The 20409-nt window shown below is 33.6% G+C and overlaps 1 pseudogene; it reads right to left on the reverse strand.

Moving 5' to 3' along the window:
* Positions 1–4911: 4911 nt before the first annotated feature.
* LOC143410366 (kinetochore protein NDC80 homolog) overlaps positions 4912–20409 on the reverse strand; it is a 33719-nt pseudogene continuing 18221 nt past the window's right edge.

The raw sequence follows: 20409 nt of genomic DNA on the forward strand, positions 1-20409 counted from the left end.
TAAGCAACTCAATTAAGACCCTGTCTCTAAATAAAATACAAAAGAGAACTGAGGAGTGGTTGAGTGCTCCGTGGTTGAGTGCCCCTGAGTTCAATTCCCGGTACCGGCCCCCCCCCCATAAAACTTTTATGAAGCAAAGCTAAAAGAAAACAAAAGGGCTTTCAGCAAGAAGAAAAATATGGGGCTTGGATGTGGCTTAGTGGTTGAATGCTCACCTGGCACGTGCAAGGCCCTGGGTTCGATCCTCAGCACCACATGTAAATAAAATAGAGGTATTGCGTCAACTACAACTAAAAATTATTTTAAAAAAAGAAAGAAAAATATGCCCAGCTTTTTTTAGCTGAGCCTCCCCATCTGGGCAATGGCAAATGACTGCAATCCCAGCAACTCTGGAGGCCGAGACAGAGGATTCCAAGTTTGAGGACAGCATTGGCAATTTAGACTCTATTTCAAAAAACAACAAAAAAGAAATGTTTGAGGACGTATTTAAAACTATGAATTTTCTTCAGGGTTTTACTTTAGTAGTGTTCCATGTTTTAATATATTGTGTTTCATTTCCCATAATAGTAATCTATCCTTGTGAGGATAAAGTGCTAGTCTTACTAGGATGGAAGGACTCATGGAGTCAACTTGTCATTAAATGGTCATTTGGTCTATTTAAGGAATAATACTTATCAGAGGCACAGTATCATTCTCTGTTGCAGACAAGATGAACATTCAGAAGTAGGTCACTAGATCAATCTTGCAAATATGAATCCTGGCTATTGGGCATACATATGACTTCCATTTCTGAAGCATGGCCATGTGGGTGTCCAATTATATCCGTTTTGCTTAACTTCAAATGACTGAGTGATTTTCTCAGTATCTCTTCTATTGTAGCTGTTTTCTGGTGGGTATTGACATGTGATGCAGAAGTCTTCACTTTGTGCCAACAAGGTTTGTACACTTGGCTCTAACACATATAACTGACTCCTGTATTTTCATCAGCTCTATGCCTTCTAGGCCCTGGGGCCATGGCCAATCCATTGGTCACTATTTGAGAATCTGCATGTCTTCTCATCTCAGGCCACTTTTACAAGAAGAAAACCCATTAAGAAAATCTTTCCTGGAAGGCTTCCAGGGTCACCTCTTAATGTGGCTGCAAAGTACCTGCTGAGAGTTTTCTCCTTGGAATCCACATAGAACTCGCTGATTCATCCCTTTTTCCTGCTTTTTCAGCTAGTTGCATAGGACTCTGTGATGTCCATAGGTTAAAATTAGGGGGAAAGCTTCGGTGCAACTGTTGCAGGGGAAAGAAGGCCTCAACTTCCTTAGGCAGCTTATTTGTTCCCTCTGGTCTTGTTCAGACTAATCCTGGAGGTACTATTTCTATCTTGTGATGGGCTGTTGGGTCTGACTTTATGACAAGGGTCACAATGGAAAGTATACATAGGCAATTATTGTCCCATGCTCATGTGTTGTTTTTACCAGACCTCTGTAATATGCCCAACAGCTGTTTCTTAACTGGTGTGCACTTCTGCACAGATAGCAAGAGTTTATCCTAGAGCCCCAAACATTTGTTACTGGAGCTCTCTAGTGTATATTTTACCCAAGAGAAATGAAAGCATATATCCATAGGAATACTTGTATGTGAATGTTCATAATGGCTTTATTTGTAATTGCCAGAAATTTTAAATAATTTATTTTAGTCTGCTTTTCATCACTATAATGCCATACCCGAGGCAGGTTTATTTTTATTTATTTATTTATTTTAGTGGTGCTGGGGATTGAACTCAGGGACTTATACATGCAAGGCAAGCATTCTACCAACTGAGATATACCCCCAGTCCCTGAGGCAGGTTTATTATGGCAGATGGTTCTAGAGGCACAGGTCTAGGAGCCTTATTGGATGACAACCCCTCCATCCCCCTGCAGAGTCCAAAGGCAGCTCATAGTATTACATGACAGGGAACATGTAAATGTACATCCTCTGGTCTGTTTTCTTATAAAACCACAAGTATTCAATTATAGGGGCTCTACCCTAATGATTTTAATTAATTAATAAATCTAAGTACTTCCCAAAGGTCCTGCCTCTAAGCAGCACAGTTGGACTAAGTTTCCATTCTCTTAATTTCTCCTGATGGGGGTTAAATTTCACCACGGGAAGCCTTGGGAGAGAAACTATATCCTAACCATAACATAACCCAGTGACCTTCAATAGGTATGATACCTGAGTGTATTAATTCAAAAGGAATGAACAACTGTTACACAGAACATACATAAATCTCAAAATATTTGGAGTGAAAGAAAAAATGCAAGAGTGCATGGACCAGGCATAGTGAGAGATGCATGTAGTCACAGCTACTCAGGAGACTGAGGAAGGATGATCACTTGAGTCCAGGAATTTGAGACAACCCTGGCCAACATAATGAGGTGTCCTTTATGGAAAGCACTATGGAGATTCCTCAGAAAATTGGGAATGGGGCCACCATTTGACCCAGGTATCCCACTCCTCAGTTTATGCCCAAAGGATTTAAAATCAGCATACTATAGTGACACAGCCACATCAATGTTTTTAGCAGCTCAATTCACAATAGCTAGACTATGGAACCAACCTAGATAGATGAATTTGGATAAAGAAAATGTGATATATATATATATATATATATATATATATATATATATATATATATATATACTCAATGGAATATTACTCAGCTCTAAAGAAGAGTAAAATTATGGCATTTGCTAGCAAATGGTTGGAGTTGGAGAATATCATGTTAAGTGAAATAAGCTAATCCCACAAAACCAAAGGCAGAATGTTTTCTCTAATATGCAGATGCTAATTCATAATAAGGCAGGGGGCACTAGAGAATATGTTACTTTAGACTAGGTAGAGGGAAGTGATGGGAAAGAAGGGGAGGGGATGTGGGGATAGGAAATATACTAGAATGAAACAGACATTATTACTTGTTGTATATATGTGATTACTTGACCAATATGAGTCTGCAACATGTACACTCAGAAAAATGAGAAATTATATCCCTTTTATGTATGATATATCAAAGTGTAAAAATGCATTCTACTGTCATATATAACTAATTAAAACAAAATAATTAAAATTTTTTGAAAAGTACATTTTTCAATAACTATTTGTGTAAAATTCCAGTAAACACTATAGTTTATCTATCTATAGTTTGAGTTTTATCCCTAGTAATAAAAAGATCAGTACTTGCCTGAGGATTGGGTGGGGTGGGGAGTTACAGAGGTAAGAGGAAAAATTCTGAAAAGCCATTAAGAAAACTCTGGTTGTAATAGATGCTCATTAGCTTGATTGTAATGAACATTTTACAGGTATATGTCATAATTTATGAAAACTTTACATGTTTTCATTATTTATTTTTAATACTCTATAAAAATGCAGATTCTGATTTAGTTGGTTTTGAGTGGGGTCAAACATTTGTACTTCTAATAAGACCACAGGTGATGGTGATGCTGCTGCACCCCCTACTCAGTTTGAATGGCAAGGCTCTTGTCTCTTTTAACACAGATACCATCTAAGTGAAAAATAACTATGGGAGCTGGTACCATATTGCACAATGCACAAACCATTTCTTTTGAAGAAAGTTCTACTGGATCCTGTAAGCCAAGATTCTAGAATACCTAGTAATCATTAATCTTGTTGTAACTATTAGTTATCCTCCAACTATGATCTTTCTTTGATCATTGTGCTCTTAGGCTGAATGCCTTCCTTTATAAGCCTTTATTGTAATTCCATTCCAAGTTCTCATGCCTTTCTTTTTATCATGTTTTTTGTTCTTACTTACATTAGATTTTAAATAGTACTGAAAAAATAAACTTAATAGTAGAGGCAGATGCCAGTTCAATTTAAGGAATTGCCTAACAACTGAGAGTTGTTTAAAAGATTCCCCATCCTAAACACAACTTCCTTAGCATTGGGAATATTCACTTTTCATGGCTCTTGTAGCTAAAAGTTCAGATTGTGCACCAGAACCAACTTCCAATGTTGTGTCTACCACTACTACCAGGTGACCTGAGATGAATCAGAGCTTCTCTAAAAATGAAATCTCATCTCGAAAATGAGGGTTTGAGCTAAATTATTTTGTTATTTCCTTTAATTCTGTTTCCTTTGATTCCCTTAACTAACATTGCATATTCTTCTGCTTCAGAGCAAAGATGAACTTTAGCTTCTTGGAAAGCCATACAGCTGTAAACCAGGAGTGGGTTGAACTATTGTGTGTCCAGCATCATTAAGAAGTTTTAGTTGGGTATGGTGGTGCATGCCAGTATTCCCAGGAACTAGGGAGTCTCACAAATTTGAGGCTGGCTTCAGCAACATAGTGAGATCCTGTCTCAAAATTAAAGTGAACAAACAAATAAATAAACAAATAAATAAATAAAAAGGACCAGTAATGTGGATCAGTGGTAAAGTGTCCCTGGGTTCAATCCCCAGTACAAAAACAAAACAAAAACAACAAAAAAAGTTTCAAAATTAGGCAATACTAACCATGTATACTTTATACAAGTGGTCAGTTATCTTTTCCTATAAAGGACTTAAGAGTCAACATTTCTGTCCTTGGAGATCACAAGATTTCTGTTGTGTATATACTCAACTCTGCCACTAGAGTGGGAAAACAGACAAAATGTAAATGAATGACTGTGTCTGATTTGGTTCACAGGGTACTTGGCTAATTTCTGATTTAGACCACACTACCTATTTTCTCACCAATTGAAGTTAGGCAAAGACATATGAAAAAAAAAAACACTGTACAAATGTAGTTTTATTAACTATAGGTACATTTAAAACTTGGCTATTGCATCTAAAAATAATCAAGAAATTATCATAATTTTAGGTTTCACATATTTTCAGTTAATGAACTATTTTTATAAAGGATAATCAGCACTTGATCTTCATTCACCGGAAGTCTTAAGTAGAACAGCATTCTTCTTATATTTTTCTGTAATCTCTCTAATATTTTCCAAGAGATCTTCAGACATGCATTCTTCATATTCTCTATCAACTTTAGTAATCTCCTCCTCAAGATGTTTCTAGTAGAAACAATTAGAAATTGTTAATGTAGAAACATTAATTTGTTCAAAGTGTGAAATTTACAAAGAAGAGTGAAATATTTGTTAACAATAGAAATAAAAAGAATATTCTTCTATCTACCATGTTGGCCCTGTGTCCTTTCTTAATGAGATTCCCTCTTTTCTTCCCTAGAGACATTACTTGCCTGAATGTTTTGACTTTCTTTATACTTTTACCACATAGAGAGATATGTATGTGTCTCTAATAGGTTGTTATGTACCACATAATGATGTTTTGGACAATGATGTATTGTACACATAATGGTGGTTTCATAAGATTATATATTACCTAATTACATCTTAGTTTGTGTAGGGATCTATATGATGTGCAGAAAAGGACAAAATTGCCTAAAAATATTTCTGTGAATGTGTTTCATACAATGCATTACTATCTTGGTTTAGTGGGTGTTGGTTTCAACCTTTGTGCTTATTGAAAATTATTAAATATAATATTCTATGACATGTTTTTCACTCAGTATTTTAAGATCACTTAGTGCACAGATGTACTAGCTATAGATTATTCATATAGTGCTATATAGCATTTAAATATGACTGAATCAACATTTTCTTATCTTTCTTTCTATTAGTGAATTTTTGTTTCTATTAGTGATTTTTTATTCATTTCCAGATATAGCAGGCTGAAAACAATGATCTCCCCAGAGCTGATCATGCCTTAATTCCAGGAATCTGTGGCTATGCTATTGTGTATGGTAAAGGAACTTTACAGATGTGATTAAAAAGTTTTTAATTTTCTTTTTTAAAGCTAAGAATCTCATGAAAAGGTGATTATTCTGCATTATCTTGGTAGGCCCAATGTAACCACAAGGTCTTTGTAAGAGGGAATTAGTTGTATCAGAGCCAGAGAGAGAAGAAAACAGAAGAGGGAAGAGAGGAGAAATCTACCCTGCTGCTGGCTTTGAAGATAGAAGAAGGAGCTACAAGCCAAGGACTGTAGGGGACTCTAGAAGCTGGAAAAAGGAAAGAAATGGATTCTACCCTAAATCCCTTGAAGGGCTGCAGCCCTGTGATCCCACATTAGACTTCTAACCTCCCTAACTGCAAGGTAATGAACATATGCTATTTTAAGACATTAATTAAGTTGGTGATAATTAGTTTTAGCAATCATAAGATACTAGCATACCATGTTATTTTTTTTTTTTTTTGCTATTGTGAATGATACCATAAAAAAATCACCACAAACTAGGTGGCTTAAAATAACAGACATTTATTCTCTCATAATTCTTCAGGCTAGAAGTCTGAGATCAAGATGTAAGCAGGAGGGCTGGGGATGTGGCTGAAGTGGTAGCGCGCTCGCCTGGCATGCGTGCGGCCCAGGTTCAATCCTCAGCACCACAAACACACAAAGATGTTGTGTCCGCCAAATACTAAAAAATAAATATTAAAATTCTCTCTCTCTCCCTCTCTGTCATTCTCTCTCACTCTTTCTAAAAAAAAAAAAGATGTAAGCAGGATTGTGCTCTCTGAAGGATACAGGGGAGAATCCTTTGTTGCTTCTTCTCTGTTTATGGCAGTTCCAGGAAATTCTTAGTGCTCTTTAGCTTACAGCAGCATCACTCACTTTAATCTCTACCTCTGTTTCATATGGATTTCTTATAAGGACATCAGATAGTGGATTTAGGGCCTGTGCTAATCCAATATGATTTCAACCAATTACCTGTGCAAAGACTCCACTTCCTAATAATGTTATATTCTGAGATCGAGGTAAAACAAGAATTCTGGGTGGCACTATTCAACTCAATACAGTGACCTAGAGGTAGAGTGCTCACCTATCACATATGAGTCACTGGGTTTGACCATCAGCACACATACAAAAATAAATAAATAAAATAAAGTTATTAAAATAAAAATAAACCCAGGGTGCATAGTTATGTTAAGGATTGCCATGTTGTTTTCTACAACTGTTATATCAATTTATACAACCACTGCAGTACATGAGAACTTCTCTCTCTACATTGGGAATTATTAAACATTAATCTTTAGCCAACTTTTCTTTTCTTTTTTTTTGGGGGGGGGGGTTTACTGGGGACTAATCTCAGGTGCACTTGACCATTGAGATACATGCCCAGTCCTATTTTGTATTTTATTTAGAGACAGAGTCTTGCTGAGTTGCTTAGTCCCTTGCTTTTTGCTGAGACTGGCTTTGAACTCATGATCCTCCTGCCTCAGCCTCCCATGCTATTGGGATTACAGGTGTGTGCCACCGCTCTAGGCTTTGGCCAATTTCTTGAATGTGGAATATGGTATATATTTTCATGTTTATTGCTTCATTTGTGCTTTTCTGAAATTTTCATTTGGGTCTTTCACTATTTTTATTTATTTTTAAAGGCCATCATATTTCTGGATATTAATTCTTTCTCACTTATGTTTTGAAAGCAGCAGTTTCAAGGTCTTTCAGGAGAGATGATGGGAAGTAGGGCAGCATATGCTCATATTTCGAACAAATGAAAGCCTATTAAGGTGATGTGATGAGTATTTTTTAAGCCATTTTCAACTGAAAATACATTATCACCCAAAAAAAGTACCCAGGAATTCTATGGTTCAGGAATTTATCTTAGCTTTTAGGGCTTAGCATTGTAAGTTTGGGGAATAGTTATTTTTTTTATTTAGTTGTGAATGAACACACATTATCTTTATTTATTTTTATGTGGTGCTGAGGATTGAACCCAGTGCCTCACAAATGTGAAGCAAGAATTTTACCACTGAGCTACAGCCTCAGCACTGGATAAATAGTTTTATTGGTATTGGAAAGCTAGGGATAAGGCAAAACCTCATATTTCAGAAATACTTTATTCTGCATTTACATGAATTTACAGAAAGAAAAAACACTTATTATAAAGATATGTTCTTTCTTCTCAATCTTAATTAAATCCCAAATGTTCTCATACATTTTTGTTAAGTTGAACATGGCCTGGTGCAATACCATTATAGATTGTTGATATGAAAATATTATTGTATGTCATTTATGTGAACAAAAGAGATTACTTTATAAAATGCACACACATTCTCTTATATTCCCTGGTTACACCATTAGACAGAATTTTTCTGACAAATTTTTACTAAGATATTTTCATATAAATGAAATTAACTATATTAATTCCTATAGAGACAGAGCAGAAATATATTAAAGTTTAAAGAATTTCACACTTACCTCCACAGACCCTACATGTGTAGCAATCATTTCAAAAAGATGCTGCAGGGTATTTCTGAGTTTTCGTCTTTCTTAATTTTTAGTCTGCACAACTAGTTGGTACCTGAAGAATAAAAACGTTTTTTTAAGTTGTCTAGAAAATAAATTAATATATCAGGTCTAGTTGGCACACTTCCTATTTTCATATTCAATAAAACAAAGCTGTGATTAGCCTGTGATGCTTACTATACATGTAATTCCTTTAGTTCAAGCTATCAATCATTAAAACAGAAATAATATTTTTCAAAGATGCTTTGTAAGCCAACAAAACCAAGAGCACCAAAATTTTATCTTGTGGCTTTGGGGATGCAATGCAGGGAATTGTGCATGTTAGGCAAGTGCTCTACCACTGAGCTTCATCCCCAGCCCTAAATGAGCTTACCTAAGTCTCCAAATGGATTATAACACAATGTTTTAAGAGAAGACAGAAAATTGCAAAGAGGGGAGTAGAAATCTTACCTTTAGGAATCCAAATTCAAAACAAAATAGAGATCAAATAAACCTCTACTGTGTGTTTTATCCCTAGACTACAAATAAAGAAATGAAGATGTGTCATTTTCTCAAGTATTGTCCTTGCAACCTCAGAGTGAGATGTCTTTAAGTTATTTGAGGGCCATATAAGACTTGAAAAATGTATATATTCATATCAATGTACACAGAATATTATGGATTAATTATTTAGTATGTTGATTTTATTTAGGTTGCACAATGTAATCACAAAAAAGCAGAATATTCTTCAAAGAAAGAATGCAACATTTTTATAGTTAATACATAGTTTGGCTAAAATTCTTCCTATGCAACTTTAAATTAATTTCAAAAATCTGGGAGGGATATGAGAATAATGCAAATTTGTGTTGGCTTATGCCAATTTTCTCCTTGAGAAATATTTGATGAATGTTGAAAACTGCACCCAGCTATATCCAGAAATTAAGGTACACACAAAATATACACAAGCACATACTTCAAAAGTGTACTCTCTCAGTTCACTGCAAATGTGATCATGACATGCATCCACAACCAGTGTTATAAAATTTTCCATTCCATATCAGATAAATCTCCTTCTACCTCCTCATAACAACTCAGAGGCTACAACCCACTGAATCCCCATTTCTCAAAGCAAATTGTATGTCTTTTTAAGGTGAAAGATCCCATGTTTATTTTGCATTTGCATATTTCATAAGTATTTAACATGTGTACAGTTATGCTATAAGTTTTTATTAGGTCATCATTATTTGCTCATGTGTGTCACTGATGTAGTTTTTGAGTGTTGTGCCTAATACCAATTTTCCTATAAGTGCTATAATTTTTACTGCATTATTTTGCACAGCATGGCAATTATTAGCAAAGTATAAGATGTATTACAGAACAATGACTCTATAATTTATAATATAATCACATTTTACTATATAATACACATAATTTCTAGGAAATTAAAAAAAAAAGTTTAGTGGGGCTTATTAAAGTTCACTCTCAAAAAGTCAAATTTATTTGAATTGATTTAAAATGTTATTTTGTGGGGCTGAGATTGTGGCTCACTGGTAGAGCACTCGCCTAGCATGTGTGGGGACCTGATTTGATCCTCAGCACCACATAAAAATAAATGAATGGAATAAAAGTATTGTGTCCAACTACAACTAAAAATATAAATATTTTTTAAAAATGTTATTTTGATTTCAGGGATTAAAATTCACTAATCAATTAAATTTAAAATGAATCATTTTCTTCAGGCAATAACTATAACAGTAGAAGAATGTATCTAACATTTTAAGTTGTTCTGATTAAGTTCTATTCACCACTCTCTCCAACACAAATAGGAATTAAAGAAAAAAAACGATATAGATTTATAGAAATTATAAGCAACTAATAAAGAAATAAATCTTGGTGAGATGAACTTACTCCTGCTGAACAGCATCTAACTCATTCATAGCTTCACTGAGGCCCTCATTAACAGCACTTTCCAGCAGGTGCTTATGTTTCTCCAAGGTCTCAAGCTCTTTGGCACATTTTTCATCCTCTTGCTCAGCTTCCAATTAGGATAAAGTCATGGTTACATGTTTTTGATATTCATATTACATATATTCAAGGTAGATTTTAAAAAGTACATAAAGAATTTTAAAATAATCCAGATTGCATCATTTGTATTCTCAGGATGCTTACCACAATTGCCATTGGGAATTCTGTATTATAAATATAACACAGATGTGACCTTTTCAAGAGGTCTGTATAGCTTTAATTTGGAATTTTCAAGTCTGACTATTTTATTTTCTTTTTGACAATTTTTTCTATAAGCCTGAATTTTTTAGGTCATTATTTCACAATGGCATTAACTGTGCACAAATAAGCCCAAATACAATTTCTAGGTTTTTGAAGATAAAGTATGTATCCTAAAGTCTTTCATTTAAGTGCTTCAGAGAATAAACTTAAGCACTGTCATGGAGCATACATGATAAAACAAAATTTATTATTAAATATCTCACATATAGATCATATTTTGTGGTAAATTTTCTAAAATTTTGATACTACTTAAAAAAACAATAACAATAACAACAACAACAAAATGCATGGGTTCCAAATATACAGAATAAGAAAAAGTTTTCAATTCCTGATACTTTGCTGGCATTAGTAATGGTATAGCTCAAAATTTCACTTAAATTGTTTAAGTAGTAATGAACAGAGTCATTTGAATACTTCTCTAAGTAAAATGCTGGTCAGGGGGTGACATATAAAGTAATTAAGAATCAATCTTAATATTTTATCTGCCTTCTAGATTTTATGAAAATAGTTTTCATCCTCAATCCTTTTTATCTTGAAACAGGTTCGGGTTAAGTTTCCGAGGCTGGCTTTAAACTTGCCATTCTCCAACCTTAGCTTCTGAAGCAGCTGGGATTACAGTCATGCAGTGACTATTTTTTGTTTTTAATCCCACCCAGCAACACAATAACTCTTGATGAGCAATTATGCATACAATAAGACTTTACTGGTGTTCAAGTTTAGGAGTATATAACACTGAATCTCTATAAAAAGGTAGAAGACATATGTTTAAAATATGTTTTTGTCTTGTAAGAATACTTAATCATATATGCAAGTATAAAATACCAGATGTGTTCTATGGTGAAATAACCTGAATCCAGAAAAATGTACTTTAAAGGACAGGATAAATGATTTACAATAAATTTTAAGAGAAGACAATCAAACATAAAGATTTCAGTTTTAATGTTAGACTATATGGTAAGTCAATCATGACACAGTTTTGGCTAACTTGAACAAATTATCCAAGTTCTTACCTTAACTTTTTGTTGGTAAAGATCATCCAGCTTTTGAACTTCCTCTTTCATTGTTCTCACATTTCTCTTGCTTTCTGTTATCATTGTATTCAACTTGGGGAATAAAACTTTAGTTGAGAATCATAACTATACATCAAAGAAATTTAACATATCATATAATTTTATATTCTCTTTCTGTTATCATTTGTTTAGGCAATACTGGGGATTGAATCCAGGGCTCTACAGGCAAGAATTCTACTACTGAACAACACCCACTGCCCTTTTTTCATTTTTTGAGACAAGTTGCCTAGGCTGGCCTTGAACTTGTGATCTTCCTACCTCAGGGTCCTAAGGAGCTGGTATTACAAGCATGAGCCACTTTGACTGGCTAACTTTTATATTCTCAATCAACTAACTATACCAATGTTATTTTTTCTAGTTTTTTTTGACTCCCAATCTACTGTTTGTTTAAACATTTTATTATTCTCCAAAGAGGAACTGATTCCAAAGAAACTTTAAAATAAGATTACTAGGGCTGGTAATGTAGCTCAGTAGTAGAGTGCTTACCTAGCACGTGTGAGGCCCTGGGTTTGATACCTAGCAACTCAAAAAAACCACAAAAACAAAAAGCAAAACATAAAAACAACAACCAAAAAACCAAACCAAAAACAAATAAAAACAAAAACAAAAAACTCAAAGTACTAATATGTATTTCTAGTGGTGGCTGTGGGAGTGTTTTATAAATACTCACATATATTATATAAATATTATACACATTACATTATTACATATTATTAATATTGTTATACCAACATATTCATAAGTATAAATTATTTTTGCTGTCTAGATTTTTTATATATTTTATATTTTATATACTTCATATATATGTAGCTTCCTATTTGTGTGTTCACTCTCTGAGATGTTAAAAGAGACTTTTTTATATTAATTTTATTGCAAAATACTTGCTACTTGGTTATAGTTATACATTCTTTTGAAAGATTAATAAGGTAATCATATTTAATGTTGTTGAAGTTTGACCTTGGAAATAATTTGAAACCCAAACTGAAGAACTGTGTCTAAAGTTCATTTCCTTTTGATAACTGCTGATACCAGTTGATGGCTGTGATTAAAAGTTTTCTTCAGGTAGATCAAGAAAATATTTTCCACAGGAAATAGAAAAAAGAAAAATGTATAAAGAGCTGACAGGCTTTTTTTTCTTGAGATGATGACTCTTCACATACAAGAATGAAATTTTTAAAAATATGGGTTTTTTTGGAAAAGCTTAGTTTATTTGGAGAAGATAAGGTAATGAAATGATTATACTTATTAAATACCTTTCAGATATTTAATTCTATTTGTCACTTTAATACCAATTGTGGTTACTAATAGCTTCTTTTTAAAAAGCCTTTCCTTGGTTTTTAAGACCATGGAATCTCCTGATTTCATCTCTAAGTCTTGGAAAGTCCCTCTTCACATTCCTTTACATTTCTTTTTCTATTCATAATTTGGATATAGATGTTCTTCCAGGATTCTGATCCTGGCTGTAGTCTCACTTGCTCACTTGGGAGAGTGCTCTCTCACATCACATCTGGGAGATCGTTTGACTTTAACAACCTGCCTGTTAAAATATACATACATACATACACATATTGATTTTATACTTTGATAACCCAGAGACCCGAAACTCAGCATATCCCAGACTTCAACAATTCTGTTCTGTACCTCTCTCTCATCAAATATCAAGGTAAAGAACAACATCACGTGCCAATTTGCCAGATACAATGTACCTAGACATTCTTTATTTCACTTTTCTAGCATTCACATCCAACTGTTCACTTCAGTACTGAATTCTGTTGTCTCCACCTTCCAATTTCTTTTCTCCATCCTCACTGTATGTAGTACCTTGTTGTGGGTCCTTTTCATTTATTACACAGGATATAATTTAGTCTCCTAAGTCTATGTTTCTGGCTCATGAACCTCATCTATTTTTTCAAAATGCCAAATGCATAGGTGATTATCATTCTTACTTAAAAATCTTCAATGGCCCCATTGCCTATAGAATAAAAATGCTCCCAGTATGTAAGGACAAGTTAATAATAATTAGATTATTGTTTCCCCAGGCTTTTCTTTTATCACACTTAACACTCTTGTAATTTGTTAACAAGCTGTGTACTTTGGTTTCTGGGCCTTTAATTAGGGCACACATGTAAATTTCTGTGTATCCACTGATGAAGTCCTAGCTCAGTTCAGTTACTGCATCTTTCAGAAAGACTCCTATGCTTATCTTAGGGTAATATAAGAATACACAGCTTATTTATACTACAAAAATGTTATGATAGAAGAAATTGTTTTCATACCTGTCTTTTCAATCGAAAAGGCAAGAGCTGTACTATAATAGTACTACCAACACTAATTGTAGTACCAGCCACAGAGACACTCAAGAAAATATTTACTAATTAAAATTCAGTGGCAAATATTTAAGTTTACCTGTACATTTACATTTGTAAGAATATAAAACATAAAAAGAATCTTTTTTTCCTTTTCTGATCCCTTAAATATCATTGTTGCTTAGTATTCTATATTCTGTTATTTAATTTGTACATTCTAAGAAATATCACCCACATCCATGGCTTGTAAGTGTGATTGGTTTGACTTTCTTTTGTGATGTTTTTGTTTTGGTATACAATAGCCTTTAAGAATGAATTAGGTCTCTGTGCTTTTTAACAATTTACATGTCATGAAAATCATCTGACCTTCAATAATTGAAAACAATGAACTTTTGTAAAAATCACCTGTTATTAAAGTCTTTTTGGAGAGCTAATTATCTCTGTACTTTTGATTCTGGTTACTTAATTGTTTTGACATTTTATTTTGAGTCAACTTTGAGATTTGTATTATTCATGCTGTAATTCAATTTGATAAAAAACAATTTTAAAGATAAGATTTTTATAGAATCCTTTTTATTTTATTTTTATTTTTGCCATGCTGGGGATACAACCTAGGGCCTTGTGCATGCTAGGTAAGTGCTCTACCACTAAGCCACATCCTTAGCCCTTCCAGTAAGATTTTTGTTCACATGAATTACTCTGTAATTCAAATGAATTTCCACCATCTCTCTATAAACTGTCTACTTCTTACTTCACATTTTCCTTCTTTTACCTGAATAGTTTTGGCAATTATCTGTAAATACTTTTCAGATTGACTAGCTTCATTATTCCAATTTATTAATTTCTGTATAATCTTTACTATTTCCAATTGCTATTTTTTCCTATGTCATCTTATCTTGATTAGACTATTGTCAAACTGAAAAAAGGTTTAAGTCTTTAGTCTCATTAGCATCAGGTATTACTGATTACTTTCTTCTTAAAATCTCCCATATTTTGGCTTCTACTACATATTCTCTTCTTCAAAATAAATAACTCTCTAGCTATTTTGTCCACTTTTTCTAAGTATTTTTTCCAGAATGTTTTTTTTTTTTCTTTCTCGATCCCTTAAATGTCCTTGTTTCTCAGGATTCAATGTTCTGCTATTTTATTTATACATTCCAAGAAATATCACCCACATCCATGGATTCAGCTATCATATGTGTGCTAAAGACTATTAAAACTATTTTAAGCCCTGGTCTCTCTCATGCTCTGAATCTACTCCTTCAACTTTTCTCTCACTTTTCTTCCTCTAGGTAATACACTATAGTCCATTCAGTTGCCCATACCAGAAATCTGGAAGTCATTATAGAACTTCTTTTTCTCCAAGCTTGGTCATTAAATCCTTGGAATTTATTTACCTTCTTAACACTTCCTAAACATGCCCCTTTCCCTCTGTTTCTACTATGAATAGATTGGTTTAATTTTCAGTTGCATCTTTTCTAAGCCACATTTTCCCATAATTTGAAGGGTTTTACAAAAATGCATAACTGATTAGCATAACTGCAGAAATGTCAGCCTTTTTCTCCAAGTGGGAGCCCTTGAAGGGTAGGTTTATCTTTAGAATACTAACATGAGGCCTAGACTATAGTAGGCATTTTATAAAACTTTCTTTCCCCAAGATTTCCTGCTCAAAGTCTTTCAAGTTTCAAGTCATTCTGAAAGTTGTTTTAGTCAACTAGAAACCACAAATTACATTTAATATTAGGCTTAAAAGAAACTTATTTTTGCTTTAATCTAAGTTTCATTACTTACTTGTTCTAAAGTATCCTCCAAACCCATTTTTTTTATTCAGAACTTTATTAACTTCTTCTTCATTTTCATTCAGGAGTTCCTTGAGGGGTACCTATACAAAACATGAGAATGTTAGTGAAAGGTAATTATAAACTTTATTTTATGTGGAATATGTAAATTGTGATACAGGGATTTATTTCTATCATGGGGATTATACCCAGGGCCTTGTGCATGCTGGGCAAACATTCTGCCACTGAACTACATCCCCAACCCTTTAAAAAATAATTTGAGACAGTGGCTTGGTAAGTTGTCCAGGATGGTTTAGAACTTGTCATCCTCCTGCCTTGGCCTCTGACTAGCTAGATTATAAAGGTATGTGCCTGGAAAGCTGTAATATTTTTAATTTAATACAACATTACTAAGAAAATAAAACTATGTTTAATGTAATTTCTATACCTGTAGAATATAACTCGCTTTTGGTTTTTAATACTTGCAAAGTTAAAGAATTACTCATCAATTCTGGAAATTCACTTCCATACATTTTGTAGGTACACTAGGTTTACTGAAGTAATCGTTCTTCTTTTTCTTCTTATTTTCTTTGGTACTGGAGACTGAAACCAGGGATGCCATACCATTTAGTTACATCCTTAGCCCTTTGTATTTTTTGAGACCGTGTCTTGCTAAGTTGCTTAGGACCTCTGTAAATTGCTGAGGTTTGCCTCATACTTGTGATTCTCTTATCTCAGCCTCCTGAACAGGTGGGATTACAGGTGTGCTACACCATGCCCACCTTACTGCAGTAATTTTTTGAAAACAATTTATATGTAGGTTGTATTTTTATGCTATGTTCTCCAGATAGATCCATTTCTCTTACTCCTCTTTCGTTTTATCATTCTCAACTTGTTTTTTCTATGTTTGTCTTCTGTCTGACAGATTTTAATTTCATCACTACTTTGTTGCTTCTCATTATGCTTTTCTTTTATTGAGGTGAAATTCACATTTTAAGATGGTTAAACTGAAATAAAAAATTAAGTGTGCAATTCAGTGGCATTTAGAGATTCTCAATGCTATGTAAACATATCCCTAGTTCTAAACATTTCCATCATTCCAAAAGAAAAACTCATAGGCCATTATGGTGGTCTTTAAAAATTTGGGGTAAATTTTTAAATAGTGGTTCTCTACAACTGAGCTATATTCCCAGGCATGTCAATTTTTTATTTTGAGAAAGGGACTCACTATATTGCTGAGGCTGATCTTGAAATTGCCATCTTCCGGCCTCAGTCTCTTGAGTAGAAGAAATTATAGGCATGTACTACTATATCTGGCTAAGTCTAACTTAATCCATTTCAGTTCACTAATAAACTAATCTCCAGGAAAGTAAAGGTTTTATCTACGTATTTTATGGTCTGCAACATAATATATATTCAATTAATATTTGTTGAATTATTCTCAAGGGAAAAAGTGCATAGCTTTTGAATTTGACAACCTTCTATTCAAAAAGCTAAGTATCAGCAGTGTGCAATGGCACACCCATATAATCCCAGCAGTTCAGGAGGCTGGGACAGAAGGATTAGGAGTTCAAAGCCAGCCTCAGCAAAAGTGAGGCACTAAGCAACTCACTGAGACCCTGTCTCTAAATAAAATATAACATAGGGCTGGGGATATGGCTTAGTGGTTGAGTGCTCCTGAGTTCAATCCCCAATAACCCCCGCACCCACAAAAAAACAAAAGAACAAAACACCCCCCCCCAAAATGTAATTATCATGAAAGAGGGCATTTTAAGGGGCCAATAAAATATTAAAATTTATGAATAAGTAAGACATTGTGATAGAGAAAACTAAAATTTTTCTTCCCAAAATTATTTCCTTGGTCATGTTGCAAAATTAGGCATAGATTTCTCATTGTTGACTGCTGGTATTCCTTAATGCATTATTACATCTTATGCTTTCCTGTGTGTCCTTTTTCACACACCATCCCATGAATATTTCAGTTTTCAAGATTTCATTACATGGTCATCATCTCTGGAGTTTTATTGCTACCTGGGAAAAACCAATCATGTTATATCTTGTAAAGACTTCCAATAGAGCACATATTTGTCATTCATTCATTTATATCTTTCTCCCATGAGGGGACTAGGAGCAAAGGTTGTCATGCTTATCTGTGTAGTCTTGGTATCTGTCTTGTATATACATTAATTACTTACTGGATAGTTGAATAAAGTAGCTAGAGAAGAAGAGGTTTTATACTTTGAATAGTGAGCTATAACAAAGACAAGATTTCTACCACCAAGAAGAAAGAAGACCAAGAAGTTCTGTCTCTTTAGTCCTGGGATATTGACATATTTAAGTTCAAATTCTTACAGATAACAATCTCATAATTTACTTACATAAACTTGAGCCCTGTATTTGATGAGGCAGTTGACGCCTGCTTCAGGATTAAACTTAATTTCAAAGTCATAACCTTTGGAATTCTCAGCACTTTTAGGAAGAAGTTTTAATTTTCTAGCCAGTTTGTGATATTCTTCTAATTGTGTTTCAATCTAAGGAAAGAACACAAAAAGAAATGTTAAAAATAAAGTAGCCCTATTTCATATGGTTTTCAAATGGCATTTCTGCAATTCTATATAAAATGTTATGACTATTTTTAGTAGTTTAGTGATTTAGTAATTTTTAGTAATAAGGGTGGCAACTTAAAAATACATAAAAGATGAAAGGTTTTATTCATACTAAATCTATAGAATAATTTTAAGCCTATAATTAGTTGGTAAGTATTATATTACTATTCTTCCATTTACCTGATAAACAATTTAGAATAAGTGTTCATATTTAGATTTTAACTAATACTTACTTTTCCAAATGCTAGACAGAGAAATTATGAAACATAAATAAAAACCTTAGTTTTGTCAATGTACAAATTAAAACATTTAATTTATTTAAAATAAGTAAAATTTAATTATTTAAGTTGCAAAATGCTATCTTAACTGTTTTGATAAAAATATTTTAAATTATGTTATCAGAAAGTTCTCCCTTCTAATGTAGACCCCATGGTTTTCCTCAAACCTCACTTTTCTTTTTTTTCTATAGCAATCATCATTAACTGACGAAATAAATCACTCACTTTCACTACTGGAATGTAATCACCATGAAAACAGCTGTATCTACTGTATCTACAACAATGCTTGGCATACAGTAGATGTTTACTATTTGATTGAATAAATAAATTGCAGATTCTAGGCAACTTATTTTTATAGTGCTTTCTCCATTTAATATGCACTTGGTTTTTATTAACTATTAAATATTCATAAAGTTTGAGTAAAGAAATGCAATGGCAAATAATTTTTAATTTCAAGAAAAACATCAGATCTCAAAGCAATACTACTTGTATATTAAGATTTTTCTAATAATCAATTAGGAAATCGTTTCTATTACTTTAATATACTGGCTCTCTTGGAATCATTAAAGTATGTTGTTCTATTTGTCCTTATGCTAAATGATGCTGGGAGTAGTTTCTTCTGTTCTTTTCTTCAAACTGTACAGAAAGCAAATATGTGACACACGTGTCTCTAGTTTCTCTTTCCCACATCAATTCCCACAGCAAAAATTTATTACACTCTTTCCTGATGAATATAGATTTAGTAGAATGTCCATCTCAGCAAAGAACTCCAGGAGGCTAATACCAGAGTTTAGATGTGAAACAAAAATTAGTCCCAGAGTGGGATGATAAATGAATGAAATGTTCATACTGATCTTTTGTGTACTGGCACCATTCTTTAATATCTCTCTTAACTAATTCTTAGGAACCCACTTCTCAAAGTTTTGTTTGCACTGTCCATGCCCTTGCTCTGGCTCATCCAAAGTCTACTGCTTTCCCAATTCCTCATTTTTTTCCTCCATTCAGCCTAGTCATCCAACTAATAATTGTAGTTTATTAAACTTAGATTTCACCTAGATCAGAAATTCATAACTTCCCTTTATTGTACAGTGCTGGTGAAATAAGGTATAGTGAAGTAATTAATTTCAGATATACTGATTAAGTCTAACCATGTTCAATTTCCTGAAGAAGCAAATGGAGACTATGGGAGGTTAGATGACATGACAAGGTCACATAGGTGGGTAGTGGCAAATCCAGGGCTAAACCCGAGGTTTATGAAATTCTAGGCTAGGTTTGAAGACTTTGTCTTACCACCAGAGGCCATCTCCCTTTCCTTCTCTTTGTTGGGATTGAACCCACAGACTCACATATGGTAAGCATTCTATCACTGAGCTACTACTCCAACACCTATTTCCTATAAATTTCCCTTTTTCTCCTTGATAAACAACGGGTGAGTTTACCTAGCAATGTCAGGAAGAAGAAAGGAAACAGATGGCTAAGGAAAGAGCAGAATTATGTAAAACTTGGTAAAGAAACAAGGTAAAGCTTTGTTAATATTGAACTGTCCATTTCATATTGAGATTCATATATATCGGTATGTGAAATTCACACTTTCCATAAATCAGTTAAAATCTGAATGTTCAAGAAATTATCTTCAGGCTGAGGATGTAGCTCAGTGATAAAGCCCTTGAGAGGCACTGGGTTTGAACCTCACCACTGCAAACAATAAAACAAAACAAAAACAAAAACAAAAAAAAACCAAATCTCTTTGATTATGTCTATAATGCAGTTTATAAATGTGACCAGGAATAGAAACTAGTAT

Source organism: Callospermophilus lateralis, chromosome 11 (assembly GCF_048772815.1).
Source record: "Callospermophilus lateralis isolate mCalLat2 chromosome 11, mCalLat2.hap1, whole genome shotgun sequence".
Taxonomy (NCBI): Eukaryota; Metazoa; Chordata; class Mammalia; order Rodentia; family Sciuridae; genus Callospermophilus; species Callospermophilus lateralis.